General features: G+C 46.4%; 6 non-coding genes across 6 annotated transcripts; all 6 read left to right on the top strand.

Moving 5' to 3' along the window:
• The first annotated feature begins 1505 nt into the window (after positions 1 to 1505).
• On the top strand, positions 1506 to 1578 carry trnav-cac (transfer RNA valine (anticodon CAC)). Its single transcript has one exon. It is a non-coding gene; the product is annotated as a tRNA-Val (tRNA).
• A 1659-nt stretch (positions 1579 to 3237) lies between these two features.
• On the top strand, positions 3238 to 3310 carry trnav-cac (transfer RNA valine (anticodon CAC)). Its single transcript has one exon. It is a non-coding gene; the product is annotated as a tRNA-Val (tRNA).
• A 504-nt stretch (positions 3311 to 3814) lies between these two features.
• trnav-cac (transfer RNA valine (anticodon CAC)) lies at positions 3815 to 3887 on the top strand. Its single transcript has one exon. It is a non-coding gene; the product is annotated as a tRNA-Val (tRNA).
• A 784-nt stretch (positions 3888 to 4671) lies between these two features.
• trnav-cac (transfer RNA valine (anticodon CAC)) lies at positions 4672 to 4744 on the top strand. Its single transcript has one exon. It is a non-coding gene; the product is annotated as a tRNA-Val (tRNA).
• Positions 4745 to 5528: 784 nt separating this feature from the next.
• On the top strand, positions 5529 to 5601 carry trnav-cac (transfer RNA valine (anticodon CAC)). Its single transcript has one exon. It is a non-coding gene; the product is annotated as a tRNA-Val (tRNA).
• A 3089-nt stretch (positions 5602 to 8690) lies between these two features.
• Positions 8691 to 8763, top strand: trnav-cac (transfer RNA valine (anticodon CAC)). The gene has a single exon. It is a non-coding gene; the product is annotated as a tRNA-Val (tRNA).
• The last annotated feature ends 9747 nt before the right edge of the window (positions 8764 to 18510 follow it).

The raw sequence follows: 18510 nt of genomic DNA, 5'->3' as shown, positions 1-18510 counted from the left end.
GAACCCTGGTCTTCTGCGTGACAAGCAGAGATACTGTCCACTATACTAACGAGGACTCCTTCAGTATATTTAATTGGCAGGTATCTGGCCGGGGTTAAGAGGAGGTATGCACTATAATTCTGTATTATTGGGGATGAACATCACTCCGGGCCAACGTTGAGAATTTCTCCACTCCTTGGCTGAGAACCACGGTCTCGTACATGTATGTAGGAGCTGACTTCCATCCCAACCTCTTTACAAATGTCTTCAAACTCTTTCATTGTGATCAAAGTCAACTCCTGATGAAGCCGTCAGACCAAGATCATCTGCAAAGAGCAGAGGGCCATATGCCCAATGCCAAACAAGCCGCCGTTTCCGTGGTGTAGTGGTCATCACGTTCGCCTCACACGCGAAAGGTCCCCAGTTCGAAACTGGGCGGAAATAATATCGTTTTTTTTTTGGTTTACTCTGCAGCGGAATATCTTCTCTCGATTGGTCATTAAAGACCACTCGTCTAGTTTCTGCAAAATTCAACTCTCTGATGAAGCCAACAGATTTATTCGTGGCTTATTAACAAGAAACTCCCCGTCAGGGAATCGAACCCTGGTCTTCTGCGTGACAAGCAGAGATACTGTCCACTATACTAACGAGGACTCCTTCAGTATATTTAATTGGCAGGTATCTGGCCGGGGTTAAGAGGAGGTATGCACTATAATTCTGTATTATTGGGGATGAACATCACTCCGGGCCAACGTTGAGAATTTCTCCACTCCTTGGCTGAGAACCACGGTCTCGTACATGTATGTAGGAGCTGACTTCCATCCCAACCTCTTTACAAATGTCTTCAAACTCTTTCATTGTGATCAAAGTCAACTCCTGATGAAGCCGTCAGACCAAGATCATCTGCAAAGAGCAGAGGGCCATATGCCCAATGCAAAGCAAGCCGCCGTTTCCGTGGTGTAGTGGTCATCACGTTCGCCTCACACGCGGAAGGCCCCCAGTTCGAAACTGGGCGGAAACAATATCGGGTTTTTTTTGGTTTACTCTGCAGCGGAATATCTTCTCTCGATTTGGTCATTAAAGACCACTCGTCTAGTTTCTGCAAGATTCAACTCTCTGATGAAGCCAACAGATTTATTTGTGGCTTATTAACAAGAAACTCCCCGTCAGGGAATCGAACCCTGGTCTTCTGCGTGACAAGCAGAGATACTGTCCACTATACTAACGAGGACTCCTTGAGTATATTTAATTGGCAGGTATCTGGCCGGGGTTAAGAGGAGGTATGCACTATAATTCTGTATTATTGGGGATGAACATCACTCCGGGCCAACGTTGAGAATTTCTCCACTCCTTGGCTGAGAACCACGGTCTCGTACATGTATGTAGGAGCTGACTTCCATCCCAACCTCTTTACAAATGTCTTCAAACTCTTTCATTGTGATCAAAGTCAACTCCTGATGAAGCCGTCAGACCAAGATCATCTGCAAAGAGCAGAGGGCCATATGCCCAATGCCAAACAAGCCGCCGTTTCCGTGGTGTAGTGGTCATCACGTTCGCCTCACACGCGAAAGGTCCCCAGTTCGAAACTGGGCGGAAACAATATCGTTTTTTTTTTGGTTTACTCTGCAGCGGAATATCTTCTCTCGATTGGTCATTAAAGACCACTCGTCTAGTTTCTGCAAAATTCAACTCTCTGATGAAGCCAACAGATTTATTCGTGGCTTATTAACAAGAAACTCCCCGTCAGGGAATCGAACCCTGGTCTTCTGCGTGACAAGCAGAGATACTGTCCACTATACTAACGAGGACTCCTTGAGTATATTTAATTGGCAGGTATCTGGCCGGGGTTAAGAGGAGGTATGCACTATAATTCTGTATTATTGGGGATGAACATCACTCCGGGCCAACGTTGAGAATTTCTCCACTCCTTGGCTGAGAACCACGGTCTCGTACATGTATGTAGGAGCTGACTTCCATCCCAACCTCTTTACAAATGTCTTCAAACTCTTTCATTGTGATCAAAGTCAACTCCTGATGAAGCCGTCAGACCAAGATCATCTGCAAAGAGCAGAGGGCCATATGCCCAATGCCAAACAAGCCGCCGTTTCCGTGGTGTAGTGGTCATCACGTTCGCCTCACACGCGAAAGGTCCCCAGTTCGAAACTGGGCGGAAATAATATCGTTTTTTTTTTGGTTTACTCTGCAGCGGAATATCTTCTCTCGATTGGTCATTAAAGACCACTCGTCTAGTTTCTGCAAAATTCAACTCTCTGATGAAGCCAACAGATTTATTCGTGGCTTATTAACAAGAAACTCCCCGTCAGGGAATCGAACCCTGGTCTTCTGCGTGACAAGCAGAGATACTGTCCACTATACTAACGAGGACTCCTTCAGTATATTTAATTGGCAGGTATCTGGCCGGGGTTAAGAGGAGGTATGCACTATAATTCTGTATTATTGGGGATGAACATCACTCCGGGCCAACGTTGAGAATTTCTCCACTCCTTGGCTGAGAACCACGGTCTCGTACATGTATGTAGGAGCTGACTTCCATCCCAACCTCTTTACAAATGTCTTCAAACTCTTTCATTGTGATCAAAGTCAACTCCTGATGAAGCCGTCAGACCAAGATCATCTGCAAAGAGCAGAGGGCCATATGCCCAATGCAAAGCAAGCCGCCGTTTCCGTGGTGTAGTGGTCATCACGTTCGCCTCACACGCGGAAGGCCCCCAGTTCGAAACTGGGCGGAAACAATATCGGGTTTTTTTTGGTTTACTCTGCAGCGGAATATCTTCTCTCGATTTGGTCATTAAAGACCACTCGTCTAGTTTCTGCAAGATTCAACTCTCTGATGAAGCCAACAGATTTATTTGTGGCTTATTAACAAGAAACTCCCCGTCAGGGAATCGAACCCTGGTCTTCTGCGTGACAAGCAGAGATACTGTCCACTATACTAACGAGGACTCCTTGAGTATATTTAATTGGCAGGTATCTGGCCGGGGTTAAGAGGAGGTATGCACTATAATTCTGTATTATTGGGGATGAACATCACTCCGGGCCAACGTTGAGAATTTCTCCACTCCTTGGCTGAGAACCACGGTCTCGTACATGTATGTAGGAGCTGACTTCCATCCCAACCTCTTTACAAATGTCTTCAAACTCTTTCATTGTGATCAAAGTCAACTCCTGATGAAGCCGTCAGACCAAGATCATCTGCAAAGAGCAGAGGGCCATATGCCCAATGCCAAACAAGCCGCCGTTTCCGTGGTGTAGTGGTCATCACGTTCGCCTCACACGCGAAAGGTCCCCAGTTCGAAACTGGGCGGAAACAATATCGTTTTTTTTTTGGTTTACTCTGCAGCGGAATATCTTCTCTCGATTGGTCATTAAAGACCACTCGTCTAGTTTCTGCAAAATTCAACTCTCTGATGAAGCCAACAGATTTATTCGTGGCTTATTAACAAGAAACTCCCCGTCAGGGAATCGAACCCTGGTCTTCTGCGTGACAAGCAGAGATACTGTCCACTATACTAACGAGGACTCCTTCAGTATATTTAATTGGCAGGTATCTGGCCGGGGTTAAGAGGAGGTATGCACTATAATTCTGTATTATTGGGGATGAACATCACTCCGGGCCAACGTTGAGAATTTCTCCACTCCTTGGCTGAGAACCACGGTCTCGTACATGTATGTAGGAGCTGACTTCCATCCCAACCTCTTTACAAATGTCTTCAAACTCTTTCATTGTGATCAAAGTCAACTCCTGATGAAGCCGTCAGACCAAGATCATCTGCAAAGAGCAGAGGGCCATATGCCCAATGCCAAACAAGCCGCCGTTTCCGTGGTGTAGTGGTCATCACGTTCGCCTCACACGCGAAAGGTCCCCAGTTCGAAACTGGGCGGAAACAATATCGTTTTTTTTTTGGTTTACTCTGCAGCGGAATATCTTCTCTCGATTGGTCATTAAAGACCACTCGTCTAGTTTCTGCAAAATTCAACTCTCTGATGAAGCCAACAGATTTATTCGTGGCTTATTAACAAGAAACTCCCCGTCAGGGAATCGAACCCTGGTCTTCTGCGTGACAAGCAGAGATACTGTCCACTATACTAACGAGGACTCCTTGAGTATATTTAATTGGCAGGTATCTGGCCGGGGTTAAGAGGAGGTATGCACTATAATTCTGTATTATTGGGGATGAACATCACTCCGGGCCAACGTTGAGAATTTCTCCACTCCTTGGCTGAGAACCACGGTCTCGTACATGTATGTAGGAGCTGACTTCCATCCCAACCTCTTTACAAATGTCTTCAAACTCTTTCATTGTGATCAAAGTCAACTCCTGATGAAGCCGTCAGACCAAGATCATCTGCAAAGAGCAGAGGGCCATATGCCCAATGCTAAACAAGCCGCCGTTTCCGTGGTGTAGTGGTCATCACGTTTGCCTCACACGCGAAAGGTCCCCAGTTCGAAACTGGGCGGAAACACTCCAGGCTGACGTTGAGCTTTTCTCCACTCCTTGGCTGAGAACCACGCCCTTGTACATGTATGTAGGAGCTGACTTCCATCCCAACCTCTTTACAAATGTCTTCAAACTCTTTCATTGTGATCAAAGTCAACTCCTGATGAAGCCGTCAGACCAAGATCATCTGCAAAGAGCAGAGGGCCATATGCCCAATGCCAAACAAGCCGCCGTTTCCGTGGTGTAGTGGTCATCACGTTCGCCTCACACGCGAAAGGTCCCCAGTTCGAAACTGGGCGGAAACAATATCGTTTTTTTTTTGGTTTACTCTGCAGCGGAATATCTTCTCTCGATTGGTCATTAAAGACCACTCGTCTAGTTTCTGCAAAATTCAACTCTCTGATGAAGCCAACAGATTTATTCGTGGCTTATTAACAAGAAACTCCCCGTCAGGGAATCGAACCCTGGTCTTCTGCGTGACAAGCAGAGATACTGTCCACTATACTAACGAGGACTCCTTGAGTATATTTAATTGGCAGGTATCTGGCCGGGGTTAAGAGGAGGTATGCACTATAATTCTGTATTATTGGGGATGAACATCACTCCGGGCCAACGTTGAGAATTTCTCCACTCCTTGGCTGAGAACCACGGTCTCGTACATGTATGTAGGAGCTGACTTCCATCCCAACCTCTTTACAAATGTCTTCAAACTCTTTCATTGTGATCAAAGTCAACTCCTGATGAAGCCGTCAGACCAAGATCATCTGCAAAGAGCAGAGGGCCATATGCCCAATGCTAAACAAGCCGCCGTTTCCGTGGTGTAGTGGTCATCACGTTTGCCTCACACGCGAAAGGTCCCCAGTTCGAAACTGGGCGGAAACACTCCAGGCTGACGTTGAGCTTTTCTCCACTCCTTGGCTGAGAACCACGCCCTTGTACATGTATGTAGGAGCTGACTTCCATCCCAACCTCTTTACAAATGTCTTCAAACTCTTTCATTGTGATCAAAGTCAACTCCTGATGAAGCCGTCAGACCAAGATCATCTGCAAAGAGCAGAGGGCCATATGCCCAATGCCAAACAAGCCGCCGTTTCCGTGGTGTAGTGGTCATCACGTTCGCCTCACACGCGAAAGGTCCCCAGTTCGAAACTGGGCGGAAACAATATCGTTTTTTTTTTGGTTTACTCTGCAGCGGAATATCTTCTCTCGATTGGTCATTAAAGACCACTCGTCTAGTTTCTGCAAAATTCAACTCTCTGATGAAGCCAACAGATTTATTCGTGGCTTATTAACAAGAAACTCCCCGTCAGGGAATCGAACCCTGGTCTTCTGCGTGACAAGCAGAGATACTGTCCACTATACTAACGAGGACTCCTTCAGTATATTTAATTGGCAGGTATCTGGCCGGGGTTAAGAGGAGGTATGCACTATAATTCTGTATTATTGGGGATGAACATCACTCCGGGCCAACGTTGAGAATTTCTCCACTACTTGGCTGAGAACCACGGTCTCGTACATGTAGGAGCTGACTTCCATCCCAACCTCTTTACAAATGTCTTCAAACTCTTTCATTGTGATCAAAGTCAACTCCTGATGAAGCCGTCAGACCAAGATCATCTGCAAAGAGCAGAGGGCCATATGCCCAATGCAAAGCAAGCCGCCGTTTCCGTGGTGTAGTGGTCATCACGTTCGCCTCACACGCGGAAGGCCCCCAGTTCGAAACTGGGCGGAAACAATATCGGGTTTTTTTTGGTTTACTCTGCAGCGGAATATCTTCTCTCGATTGGTCATTAAAGACCACTCGTCTAGTTTCTGCAAAATTCAACTCTCTGATGAAGCCAACAGATTTATTCGTGGCTTATTAACAAGAAACTCCCCGTCAGGGAATCGAACCCTGGTCTTCTGCGTGACAAGCAGAGATACTGTCCACTATACTAACGAGGACTCCTTCAGTATATTTAATTGGCAGGTATCTGGCCGGGGTTAAGAGGAGGTATGCACTATAATTCTGTATTATTGGGGATGAACATCACTCCGGGCCAACGTTGAGAATTTCTCCACTCCTTGGCTGAGAACCACGGTCTCGTACATGTATGTAGGAGCTGACTTCCATCCCAACCTCTTTACAAATGTCTTCAAACTCTTTCATTGTGATCAAAGTCAACTCCTGATGAAGCCGTCAGACCAAGATCATCTGCAAAGAGCAGAGGGCCATATGCCCAATGCAAAGCAAGCCGCCGTTTCCGTGGTGTAGTGGTCATCACGTTCGCCTCACACGCGGAAGGCCCCCAGTTCGAAACTGGGCGGAAACAATATTGGGTTATTTTTGGTTTACTCTGCAGCGGAATATCTTCTCTCGATTGGTCATTAAAGACCACTCGTCTAGTTTCTGCAAAATTCAACTCTCTGATGAAGCCAACAGATTTATTCGTGGCTTATTAACAAGAAACTCCCCGTCAGGGAATCGAACCCTGGTCTTCTGCGTGACAAGCAGAGATACTGTCCACTATACTAACGAGGACTCCTTCAGTATATTTAATTGGCAGGTATCTGGCCGGGGTTAAGAGGAGGTATGCACTATAATTCTGTATTATTGGGGATGAACATCACTCCGGGCCAACGTTGAGAATTTCTCCACTCCTTGGCTGAGAACCACGGTCTCGTACATGTATGTAGGAGCTGACTTCCATCCCAACCTCTTTACAAATGTCTTCAAACTCTTTCATTGTGATCAAAGTCAACTCCTGATGAAGCCGTCAGACCAAGATCATCTGCAAAGAGCAGAGGGCCATATGCCCAATGCAAAACAAGCCGCCGTTTCCGTGGTGTAGTGGTCATCACGTTCGCATCACACGCGGAAGGCCCCCAGTTCGAAACTGGGCGGAAACAATATCGGGTTTTTTTTGGTTTACTCTGCAGCGGAATATCTTCTCTCGATTTGGTCATTAAAGACCACTCGTCTAGTTTCTGCAAGATTCAACTCTCTGATGAAGCCAACAGATTTATTTGTGGCTTATTAACAAGAAACTCCCCGTCAGGGAATCGAACCCTGGTCTTCTGCGTGACAAGCAGAGATACTGTCCACTATACTAACGAGGACTCCTTGAGTATATTTAATTGGCAGGTATCTGGCCGGGGTTAAGAGGAGGTATGCACTATAATTCTGTATTATTGGGGATGAACATCACTCCGGGCCAACGTTGAGAATTTCTCCACTCCTTGGCTGAGAACCACGGTCTCGTACATGTATGTAGGAGCTGACTTCCATCCCAACCTCTTTACAAATGTCTTCAAACTCTTTCATTGTGATCAAAGTCAACTCCTGATGAAGCCGTCAGACCAAGATCATCTGCAAAGAGCAGAGGGCCATATGCCCAATGCCAAACAAGCCGCCGTTTCCGTGGTGTAGTGGTCATCACGTTCGCCTCACACGCGAAAGGTCCCCAGTTCGAAACTGGGCGGAAATAATATCGTTTTTTTTTTGGTTTACTCTGCAGCGGAATATCTTCTCTCGATTGGTCATTAAAGACCACTCGTCTAGTTTCTGCAAAATTCAACTCTCTGATGAAGCCAACAGATTTATTCGTGGCTTATTAACAAGAAACTCCCCGTCAGGGAATCGAACCCTGGTCTTCTGCGTGACAAGCAGAGATACTGTCCACTATACTAACGAGGACTCCTTGAGTATATTTAATTGGCAGGTATCTGGCCGGGGTTAAGAGGAGGTATGCACTATAATTCTGTATTATTGGGGATGAACATCACTCCGGGCCAACGTTGAGAATTTCTCCACTCCTTGGCTGAGAACCACGGTCTCGTACATGTATGTAGGAGCTGACTTCCATCCCAACCTCTTTACAAATGTCTTCAAACTCTTTCATTGTGATCAAAGTCAACTCCTGATGAAGCCGTCAGACCAAGATCATCTGCAAAGAGCAGAGGGCCATATGCCCAATGCTAAACAAGCCGCCGTTTCCGTGGTGTAGTGGTCATCACGTTTGCCTCACACGCGAAAGGTCCCCAGTTCGAAACTGGGCGGAAACACTCCAGGCTGACGTTGAGCTTTTCTCCACTCCTTGGCTGAGAACCACGCCCTTGTACATGTATGTAGGAGCTGACTTCCATCCCAACCTCTTTACAAATGTCTTCAAACTCTTTCATTGTGATCAAAGTCAACTCCTGATGAAGCCGTCAGACCAAGATCATCTGCAAAGAGCAGAGGGCCATATGCCCAATGCCAAACAAGCCGCCGTTTCCGTGGTGTAGTGGTCATCACGTTCGCCTCACACGCGAAAGGTCCCCAGTTCGAAACTGGGCGGAAACAATATCGTTTTTTTTTTGGTTTACTCTGCAGCGGAATATCTTCTCTCGATTGGTCATTAAAGACCACTCGTCTAGTTTCTGCAAAATTCAACTCTCTGATGAAGCCAACAGATTTATTCGTGGCTTATTAACAAGAAACTCCCCGTCAGGGAATCGAACCCTGGTCTTCTGCGTGACAAGCAGAGATACTGTCCACTATACTAACGAGGACTCCTTCAGTATATTTAATTGGCAGGTATCTGGCCGGGGTTAAGAGGAGGTATGCACTATAATTCTGTATTATTGGGGATGAACATCACTCCGGGCCAACGTTGAGAATTTCTCCACTACTTGGCTGAGAACCACGGTCTCGTACATGTAGGAGCTGACTTCCATCCCAACCTCTTTACAAATGTCTTCAAACTCTTTCATTGTGATCAAAGTCAACTCCTGATGAAGCCGTCAGACCAAGATCATCTGCAAAGAGCAGAGGGCCATATGCCCAATGCAAAGCAAGCCGCCGTTTCCGTGGTGTAGTGGTCATCACGTTCGCCTCACACGCGGAAGGCCCCCAGTTCGAAACTGGGCGGAAACAATATCGGGTTTTTTTTGGTTTACTCTGCAGCGGAATATCTTCTCTCGATTGGTCATTAAAGACCACTCGTCTAGTTTCTGCAAAATTCAACTCTCTGATGAAGCCAACAGATTTATTCGTGGCTTATTAACAAGAAACTCCCCGTCAGGGAATCGAACCCTGGTCTTCTGCGTGACAAGCAGAGATACTGTCCACTATACTAACGAGGACTCCTTCAGTATATTTAATTGGCAGGTATCTGGCCGGGGTTAAGAGGAGGTATGCACTATAATTCTGTATTATTGGGGATGAACATCACTCCGGGCCAACGTTGAGAATTTCTCCACTCCTTGGCTGAGAACCACGGTCTCGTACATGTATGTAGGAGCTGACTTCCATCCCAACCTCTTTACAAATGTCTTCAAACTCTTTCATTGTGATCAAAGTCAACTCCTGATGAAGCCGTCAGACCAAGATCATCTGCAAAGAGCAGAGGGCCATATGCCCAATGCAAAGCAAGCCGCCGTTTCCGTGGTGTAGTGGTCATCACGTTCGCCTCACACGCGGAAGGCCCCCAGTTCGAAACTGGGCGGAAACAATATTGGGTTATTTTTGGTTTACTCTGCAGCGGAATATCTTCTCTCGATTGGTCATTAAAGACCACTCGTCTAGTTTCTGCAAAATTCAACTCTCTGATGAAGCCAACAGATTTATTCGTGGCTTATTAACAAGAAACTCCCCGTCAGGGAATCGAACCCTGGTCTTCTGCGTGACAAGCAGAGATACTGTCCACTATACTAACGAGGACTCCTTCAGTATATTTAATTGGCAGGTATCTGGCCGGGGTTAAGAGGAGGTATGCACTATAATTCTGTATTATTGGGGATGAACATCACTCCGGGCCAACGTTGAGAATTTCTCCACTCCTTGGCTGAGAACCACGGTCTCGTACATGTATGTAGGAGCTGACTTCCATCCCAACCTCTTTACAAATGTCTTCAAACTCTTTCATTGTGATCAAAGTCAACTCCTGATGAAGCCGTCAGACCAAGATCATCTGCAAAGAGCAGAGGGCCATATGCCCAATGCAAAACAAGCCGCCGTTTCCGTGGTGTAGTGGTCATCACGTTCGCATCACACGCGGAAGGCCCCCAGTTCGAAACTGGGCGGAAACAATATCGGGTTTTTTTTGGTTTACTCTGCAGCGGAATATCTTCTCTCGATTTGGTCATTAAAGACCACTCGTCTAGTTTCTGCAAGATTCAACTCTCTGATGAAGCCAACAGATTTATTTGTGGCTTATTAACAAGAAACTCCCCGTCAGGGAATCGAACCCTGGTCTTCTGCGTGACAAGCAGAGATACTGTCCACTATACTAACGAGGACTCCTTGAGTATATTTAATTGGCAGGTATCTGGCCGGGGTTAAGAGGAGGTATGCACTATAATTCTGTATTATTGGGGATGAACATCACTCCGGGCCAACGTTGAGAATTTCTCCACTCCTTGGCTGAGAACCACGGTCTCGTACATGTATGTAGGAGCTGACTTCCATCCCAACCTCTTTACAAATGTCTTCAAACTCTTTCATTGTGATCAAAGTCAACTCCTGATGAAGCCGTCAGACCAAGATCATCTGCAAAGAGCAGAGGGCCATATGCCCAATGCCAAACAAGCCGCCGTTTCCGTGGTGTAGTGGTCATCACGTTCGCCTCACACGCGAAAGGTCCCCAGTTCGAAACTGGGCGGAAATAATATCGTTTTTTTTTTGGTTTACTCTGCAGCGGAATATCTTCTCTCGATTGGTCATTAAAGACCACTCGTCTAGTTTCTGCAAAATTCAACTCTCTGATGAAGCCAACAGATTTATTCGTGGCTTATTAACAAGAAACTCCCCGTCAGGGAATCGAACCCTGGTCTTCTGCGTGACAAGCAGAGATACTGTCCACTATACTAACGAGGACTCCTTCAGTATATTTAATTGGCAGGTATCTGGCCGGGGTTAAGAGGAGGTATGCACTATAATTCTGTATTATTGGGGATGAACATCACTCCGGGCCAACGTTGAGAATTTCTCCACTCCTTGGCTGAGAACCACGGTCTCGTACATGTATGTAGGAGCTGACTTCCATCCCAACCTCTTTACAAATGTCTTCAAACTCTTTCATTGTGATCAAAGTCAACTCCTGATGAAGCCGTCAGACCAAGATCATCTGCAAAGAGCAGAGGGCCATATGCCCAATGCCAAACAAGCCGCCGTTTCCGTGGTGTAGTGGTCATCACGTTCGCCTCACACGCGAAAGGTCCCCAGTTCGAAACTGGGCGGAAATAATATCGTTTTTTTTTTGGTTTACTCTGCAGCGGAATATCTTCTCTCGATTGGTCATTAAAGACCACTCGTCTAGTTTCTGCAAAATTCAACTCTCTGATGAAGCCAACAGATTTATTCGTGGCTTATTAACAAGAAACTCCCCGTCAGGGAATCGAACCCTGGTCTTCTGCGTGACAAGCAGAGATACTGTCCACTATACTAACGAGGACTCCTTCAGTATATTTAATTGGCAGGTATCTGGCCGGGGTTAAGAGGAGGTATGCACTATAATTCTGTATTATTGGGGATGAACATCACTCCGGGCCAACGTTGAGAATTTCTCCACTACTTGGCTGAGAACCACGGTCTCGTACATGTAGGAGCTGACTTCCATCCCAACCTCTTTACAAATGTCTTCAAACTCTTTCATTGTGATCAAAGTCAACTCCTGATGAAGCCGTCAGACCAAGATCATCTGCAAAGAGCAGAGGGCCATATGCCCAATGCAAAGCAAGCCGCCGTTTCCGTGGTGTAGTGGTCATCACGTTCGCCTCACACGCGGAAGGCCCCCAGTTCGAAACTGGGCGGAAACAATATCGGGTTTTTTTTGGTTTACTCTGCAGCGGAATATCTTCTCTCGATTGGTCATTAAAGACCACTCGTCTAGTTTCTGCAAAATTCAACTCTCTGATGAAGCCAACAGATTTATTCGTGGCTTATTAACAAGAAACTCCCCGTCAGGGAATCGAACCCTGGTCTTCTGCGTGACAAGCAGAGATACTGTCCACTATACTAACGAGGACTCCTTCAGTATATTTAATTGGCAGGTATCTGGCCGGGGTTAAGAGGAGGTATGCACTATAATTCTGTATTATTGGGGATGAACATCACTCCGGGCCAACGTTGAGAATTTCTCCACTCCTTGGCTGAGAACCACGGTCTCGTACATGTATGTAGGAGCTGACTTCCATCCCAACCTCTTTACAAATGTCTTCAAACTCTTTCATTGTGATCAAAGTCAACTCCTGATGAAGCCGTCAGACCAAGATCATCTGCAAAGAGCAGAGGGCCATATGCCCAATGCAAAGCAAGCCGCCGTTTCCGTGGTGTAGTGGTCATCACGTTCGCCTCACACGCGGAAGGCCCCCAGTTCGAAACTGGGCGGAAACAATATCGGGTTTTTTTTGGTTTACTCTGCAGCGGAATATCTTCTCTCGATTGGTCATTAAAGACCACTCGTCTAGTTTCTGCAAAATTCAACTCTCTGATGAAGCCAACAGATTTATTCGTGGCTTATTAACAAGAAACTCCCCGTCAGGGAATCGAACCCTGGTCTTCTGCGTGACAAGCAGAGATACTGTTCACTATACTAACGAGGACTCCTTCAGTATATTTAATTGGCAGGTATCTGGCCGGGGTTAAGAGGAGGTATGCACTATAATTCTGTATTATTGGGGATGAACATCACTCCGGGCCAACGTTGAGAATTTCTCCACTCCTTGGCTGAGAACCACGGTCTCGTACATGTATGTAGGAGCTGACTTCCATCCCAACCTCTTTACAAATGTCTTCAAATTCTTTCATTGTGATCGAAGTCAACTCCTGATGAAGCCGTCAGACCAAGATCATCTGCAAAGAGCAGAGGGCCATATGCCCAATGCAAAGCAAGCCGCCGTTTCCGTGGTGTAGTGGTCATCACGTTCGCCTCACACGCGGAAGGCCCCCAGTTCGAAACTGGGCGGAAACAATATCGGGTTTTTTTTGGTTTACTCTGCAGCGGAATATCTTCTCTCGATTGGTCATTAAAGACCACTCGTCTAGTTTCTGCAAGATTCAACTCTCTGATGAAGCCAACAGATTTATTTGTGGCTTATTAACAAGAAACTCCCCGTCAGGGAATCAAACCCTGGTCTTCTGCGTGACAAGCAGAGATACTGTCCACTATACTAACGAGGACTCCTTGAGTATATTTAATTGGCAGGTATCTGGCCGGGGTTAAGAGGAGGTATGCACTATAATTCTGTATTATTGGGGATGAACATCACTCCGGGCCAACGTTGAGAATTTCTCCACTCCTTGGCTGAGAACCACGGTCTCGTACATGTATGTAGGAGCTGACTTCCATCCCAACCTCTTTACAAATGTCTTCAAACTCTTTCATTGTGATCAAAGTCAACTCCTGATGAAGCCGTCAGACCAAGATCATCTGCAAAGAGCAGAGGGCCATATGCCCAATGCCAAACAAGCCGCCGTTTCCGTGGTGTAGTGGTCATCACGTTCGCCTCACACGCGAAAGGTCCCCAGTTCGAAACTGGGCGGAAATAATATCGTTTTTTTTTTGGTTTACTCTGCAGCGGAATATCTTCTCTCGATTGGTCATTAAAGACCACTCGTCTAGTTTCTGCAAAATTCAACTCTCTGATGAAGCCAACAGATTTATTCGTGGCTTATTAACAAGAAACTCCCCGTCAGGGAATCGAACCCTGGTCTTCTGCGTGACAAGCAGAGATACTGTCCACTATACTAACGAGGACTCCTTCAGTATATTTAATTGGCAGGTATCTGGCCGGGGTTAAGAGGAGGTATGCACTATAATTCTGTATTATTGGGGATGAACATCACTCCGGGCCAACGTTGAGAATTTCTCCACTACTTGGCTGAGAACCACGGTCTCGTACATGTAGGAGCTGACTTCCATCCCAACCTCTTTACAAATGTCTTCAAACTCTTTCATTGTGATCAAAGTCAACTCCTGATGAAGCCGTCAGACCAAGATCATCTGCAAAGAGCAGAGGGCCATATGCCCAATGCCAAACAAGCCGCCGTTTCCGTGGTGTAGTGGTCATCACGTTCGCCTCACACGCGAAAGGTCCCCAGTTCGAAACTGGGTGGAAATAATATCGTTTTTTTTTTGGTTTACTCTGCAGCGGAATATCTTCTCTCGATTGGTCATTAAAGACCACTCGTCTAGTTTCTGCAAAATTCAACTCTCTGATGAAGCCAACAGATTTATTCGTGGCTTATTAACAAGAAACTCCCCGTCAGGGAATCGAACCCTGGTCTTCTGCGTGACAAGCAGAGATACTGTCCACTATACTAACGAGGACTCCTTCAGTATATTTAATTGGCAGGTATCTGGCCGGGGTTAAGAGGAGGTATGCACTATAATTCTGTATTATTGGGGATGAACATCACTCCGGGCCAACGTTGAGAATTTCTCCACTACTTGGCTGAGAACCACGGTCTCGTACATGTAGGAGCTGACTTCCATCCCAACCTCTTTACAAATGTCTTCAAACTCTTTCATTGTGATCAAAGTCAACTCCTGATGAAGCCGTCAGACCAAGATCATCTGCAAAGAGCAGAGGGCCATATGCCCAATGCAAAGCAAGCCGCCGTTTCCGTGGTGTAGTGGTCATCACGTTCGCCTCACACGCGGAAGGCCCCCAGTTCGAAACTGGGCGGAAACAATATCGGTTTTTTTTTGGTTTACTCTGCAGCGGAATATCTTCTCTCGATTGGTCATTAAAGACCACTCGTCTAGTTTCTGCAAAATTCAACTCTCTGATGAAGCCAACAGATTTATTCGTGGCTTATTAACAAGAAACTCCCCGTCAGGGAATCGAACCCTGGTCTTCTGCGTGACAAGCAGAGATACTGTCCACTATACTAACGAGGACTCCTTCAGTATATTTAATTGGCAGGTATCTGGCCGGGGTTAAGAGGAGGTATGCACTATAATTCTGTATTATTGGGGATGAACATCACTCCGGGCCAACGTTGAGAATTTCTCCACTACTTGGCTGAGAACCACGGTCTCGTACATGTAGGAGCTGACTTCCATCCCAACCTCTTTACAAATGTCTTCAAACTCTTTCATTGTGATCAAAGTCAACTCCTGATGAAGCCGTCAGACCAAGATCATCTGCAAAGAGCAGAGGGCCATATGCCCAATGCAAAGCAAGCCGCCGTTTCCGTGGTGTAGTGGTCATCACGTTCGCCTCACACGCGGAAGGTCCCCAGTTCGAAACTGGGCGGAAACAATATCGGGTTTTTTTTGGTTTACTCTGCAGCGGAATATCTTCTCTCGATTGGTCATTAAAGACCACTCGTCTAGTTTCTGCAAAATTCAACTCTCTGATGAAGCCAACAGATTTATTCGTGGCTTATTAACAAGAAACTCCCCGTCAGGGAATCGAACCCTGGTCTTCTGCGTGACAAGCAGAGATACTGTCCACTATACTAACGAGGACTCCTTCAGTATATTTAATTGGCAGGTATCTGGCCGGGGTTAAGAGGAGGTATGCACTATAATTCTGTATTATTGGGGATGAACATCACTCCGGGCCAACGTTGAGAATTTCTCCACTCCTTGGCTGAGAACCACGGTCTCGTACATGTATGTAGGAGCTGACTTCCATCCCAACCTCTTTACAAATGTCTTCAAACTCTTTCATTGTGATCAAAGTCAACTCCTGATGAAGCCGTCAGACCAAGATCATCTGCAAAGAGCAGAGGGCCATATGCCCAATGCAAAACAAGCCACCGTTTCCGTGGTGTAGTGGTCATCACGTTCGCCTCACACGCGGAAGGCCCCCAGTTCGAAACTGGGCGGAAACAATATCGGGTTTTTTTTGGTTTACTCTGCAGCGGAATATCTTCTCTCGATTTGGTCATTAAAGACCACTCGTCTAGTTTCTGCAAGATTCAACTCTCTGATGAAGCCAACAGATTTATTTGTGGCTTATTAACAAGAAACTCCCCGTCAGGGAATCGAACCCTGGTCTTCTGCGTGACAAGCAGAGATACTGTCCACTATACTAACGAGGACTCCTTGAGTATATTTAATTGGCAGGTATCTGGCCGGGGTTAAGAGGAGGTATGCACTATAATTCTGTATTATTGGGGATGAACATCACTCCGGGCCAACGTTGAGAATTTCTCCACTCCTTGGCTGAGAACCACGGTCTCGTACATGTATGTAGGAGCTGACTTCCATCCCAACCTCTTTACAAATGTCTTCAAACTCTTTCATTGTGATCAAAGTCAACTCCTGATGAAGCCGTCAGACCAAGATCATCTGCAAAGAGCAGAGGGCCATATGCCCAATGCCAAACAAGCCGCCGTTTCCGTGGTGTAGTGGTCATCACGTTCGCCTCACACGCGAAAGGTCCCCAGTTCGAAACTGGGCGGAAATAATATCGTTTTTTTTTTGGTTTACTCTGCAGCGGAATATCTTCTCTCGATTGGTCATTAAAGACCACTCGTCTAGTTTCTGCAAAATTCAACTCTCTGATGAAGCCAACAGATTTATTCGTGGCTTATTAACAAGAAACTCCCCGTCAGGGAATCGAACCCTGGTCTTCTGCGTGACAAGCAGAGATACTGTCCACTATACTAACGAGGACTCCTTCAGTATATTTAATTGGCAGGTATCTGGCCGGGGTTAAGAGGAGGTATGCACTATAATTCTGTATTATTGGGGATGAACATCACTCCGGGCCAACGTTGAGAATTTCTCCACTACTTGGCTGAGAACCACGGTCTCGTACATGTAGGAGCTGACTTCCATCCCAACCTCTTTACAAATGTCTTCAAACTCTTTCATTGTGATCAAAGTCAACTCCTGATGAAGCCGTCAGACCAAGATCATCTGCAAAGAGCAGAGGGCCATATGCCCAATGCAAAGCAAGCCGCCGTTTCCGTGGTGTAGTGGTCATCACGTTCGCCTCACACGCGGAAGGCCCCCAGTTCGAAACTGGGCGGAAACAATATCGGGTTTTTTTTGGTTTACTCTGCAGCGGAATATCTTCTCTCGATTGGTCATTAAAGACCACTCGTCTAGTTTCTGCAAAATTCAACTCTCTGATGAAGCCAACAGATTTATTCGTGGCTTATTAACAAGAAACTCCCCGTCAGGGAATCGAACCCTGGTCTTCTGCGTGACAAGCAGAGATACTGTCCACTATACTAACGAGGACTCCTTCAGTATATTTAATTGGCAGGTATCTGGCCGGGGTTAAGAGGAGGTATGCACTATAATTCTGTATTATTGGGGATGAACATCACTCCGGGCCAACGTTGAGAATTTCTCCACTCCTTGGCTGAGAACCACGGTCTCGTACATGTATGTAGGAGCTGACTTCCATCCCAACCTCTTTACAAATGTCTTCAAACTCTTTCATTGTGATCAAAGTCAACTCCTGATGAAGCCGTCAGACCAAGATCATCTGCAAAGAGCAGAGGGCCATGTGCCCAATGCAAAGCAAGCCGCCGTTTCCGTGGTGTAGTGGTCATCACGTTCGCCTCACACGCGGAAGGCCCCCAGTTCGAAACTGGGCGGAAACAATATCGGGTTTTTTTTGGTTTACTCTGCAGCGGAATATCTTCTCTCGATTGGTCATTAAAGACCACTCGTCTAGTTTCTGCAAAATTCAACTCTCTGATGAAGCCAACAGATTTATTCGTGGCTTATTAACAAGAAACTCCCCGTCAGGGAATCGAACCCTGGTCTTCTGCGTGACAAGCAGAGATACTGTTCACTATACTAACGAGGACTCCTTCAGTATATTTAATTGGCAGGTATCTGGCCGGGGTTAAGAGGAGGTATGCACTATAATTCTGTATTATTGGGGATGAACATCACTCCGGGCCAACGTTGAGAATTTCTCCACTCCTTGGCTGAGAACCACGGTCTCGTACATGTATGTAGGAGCTGACTTCCATCCCAACCTCTTTACAAATGTCTTCAAATTCTTTCATTGTGATCGAAGTCAACTCCTGATGAAGCCGTCAGACCAAGATCATCTGCAAAGAGCAGAGGGCCATATGCCCAATGCAAAGCAAGCCGCCGTTTCCGTGGTGTAGTGGTCATCACGTTCGCCT

Source organism: Pungitius pungitius, unplaced genomic scaffold (genome assembly GCF_949316345.1).
Source record: "Pungitius pungitius unplaced genomic scaffold, fPunPun2.1 scaffold_25, whole genome shotgun sequence".
Classification (NCBI taxonomy): Eukaryota; Metazoa; Chordata; class Actinopteri; order Perciformes; family Gasterosteidae; genus Pungitius; species Pungitius pungitius.
This window is presented reverse-complemented; position numbering and strand designations above follow the sequence as displayed.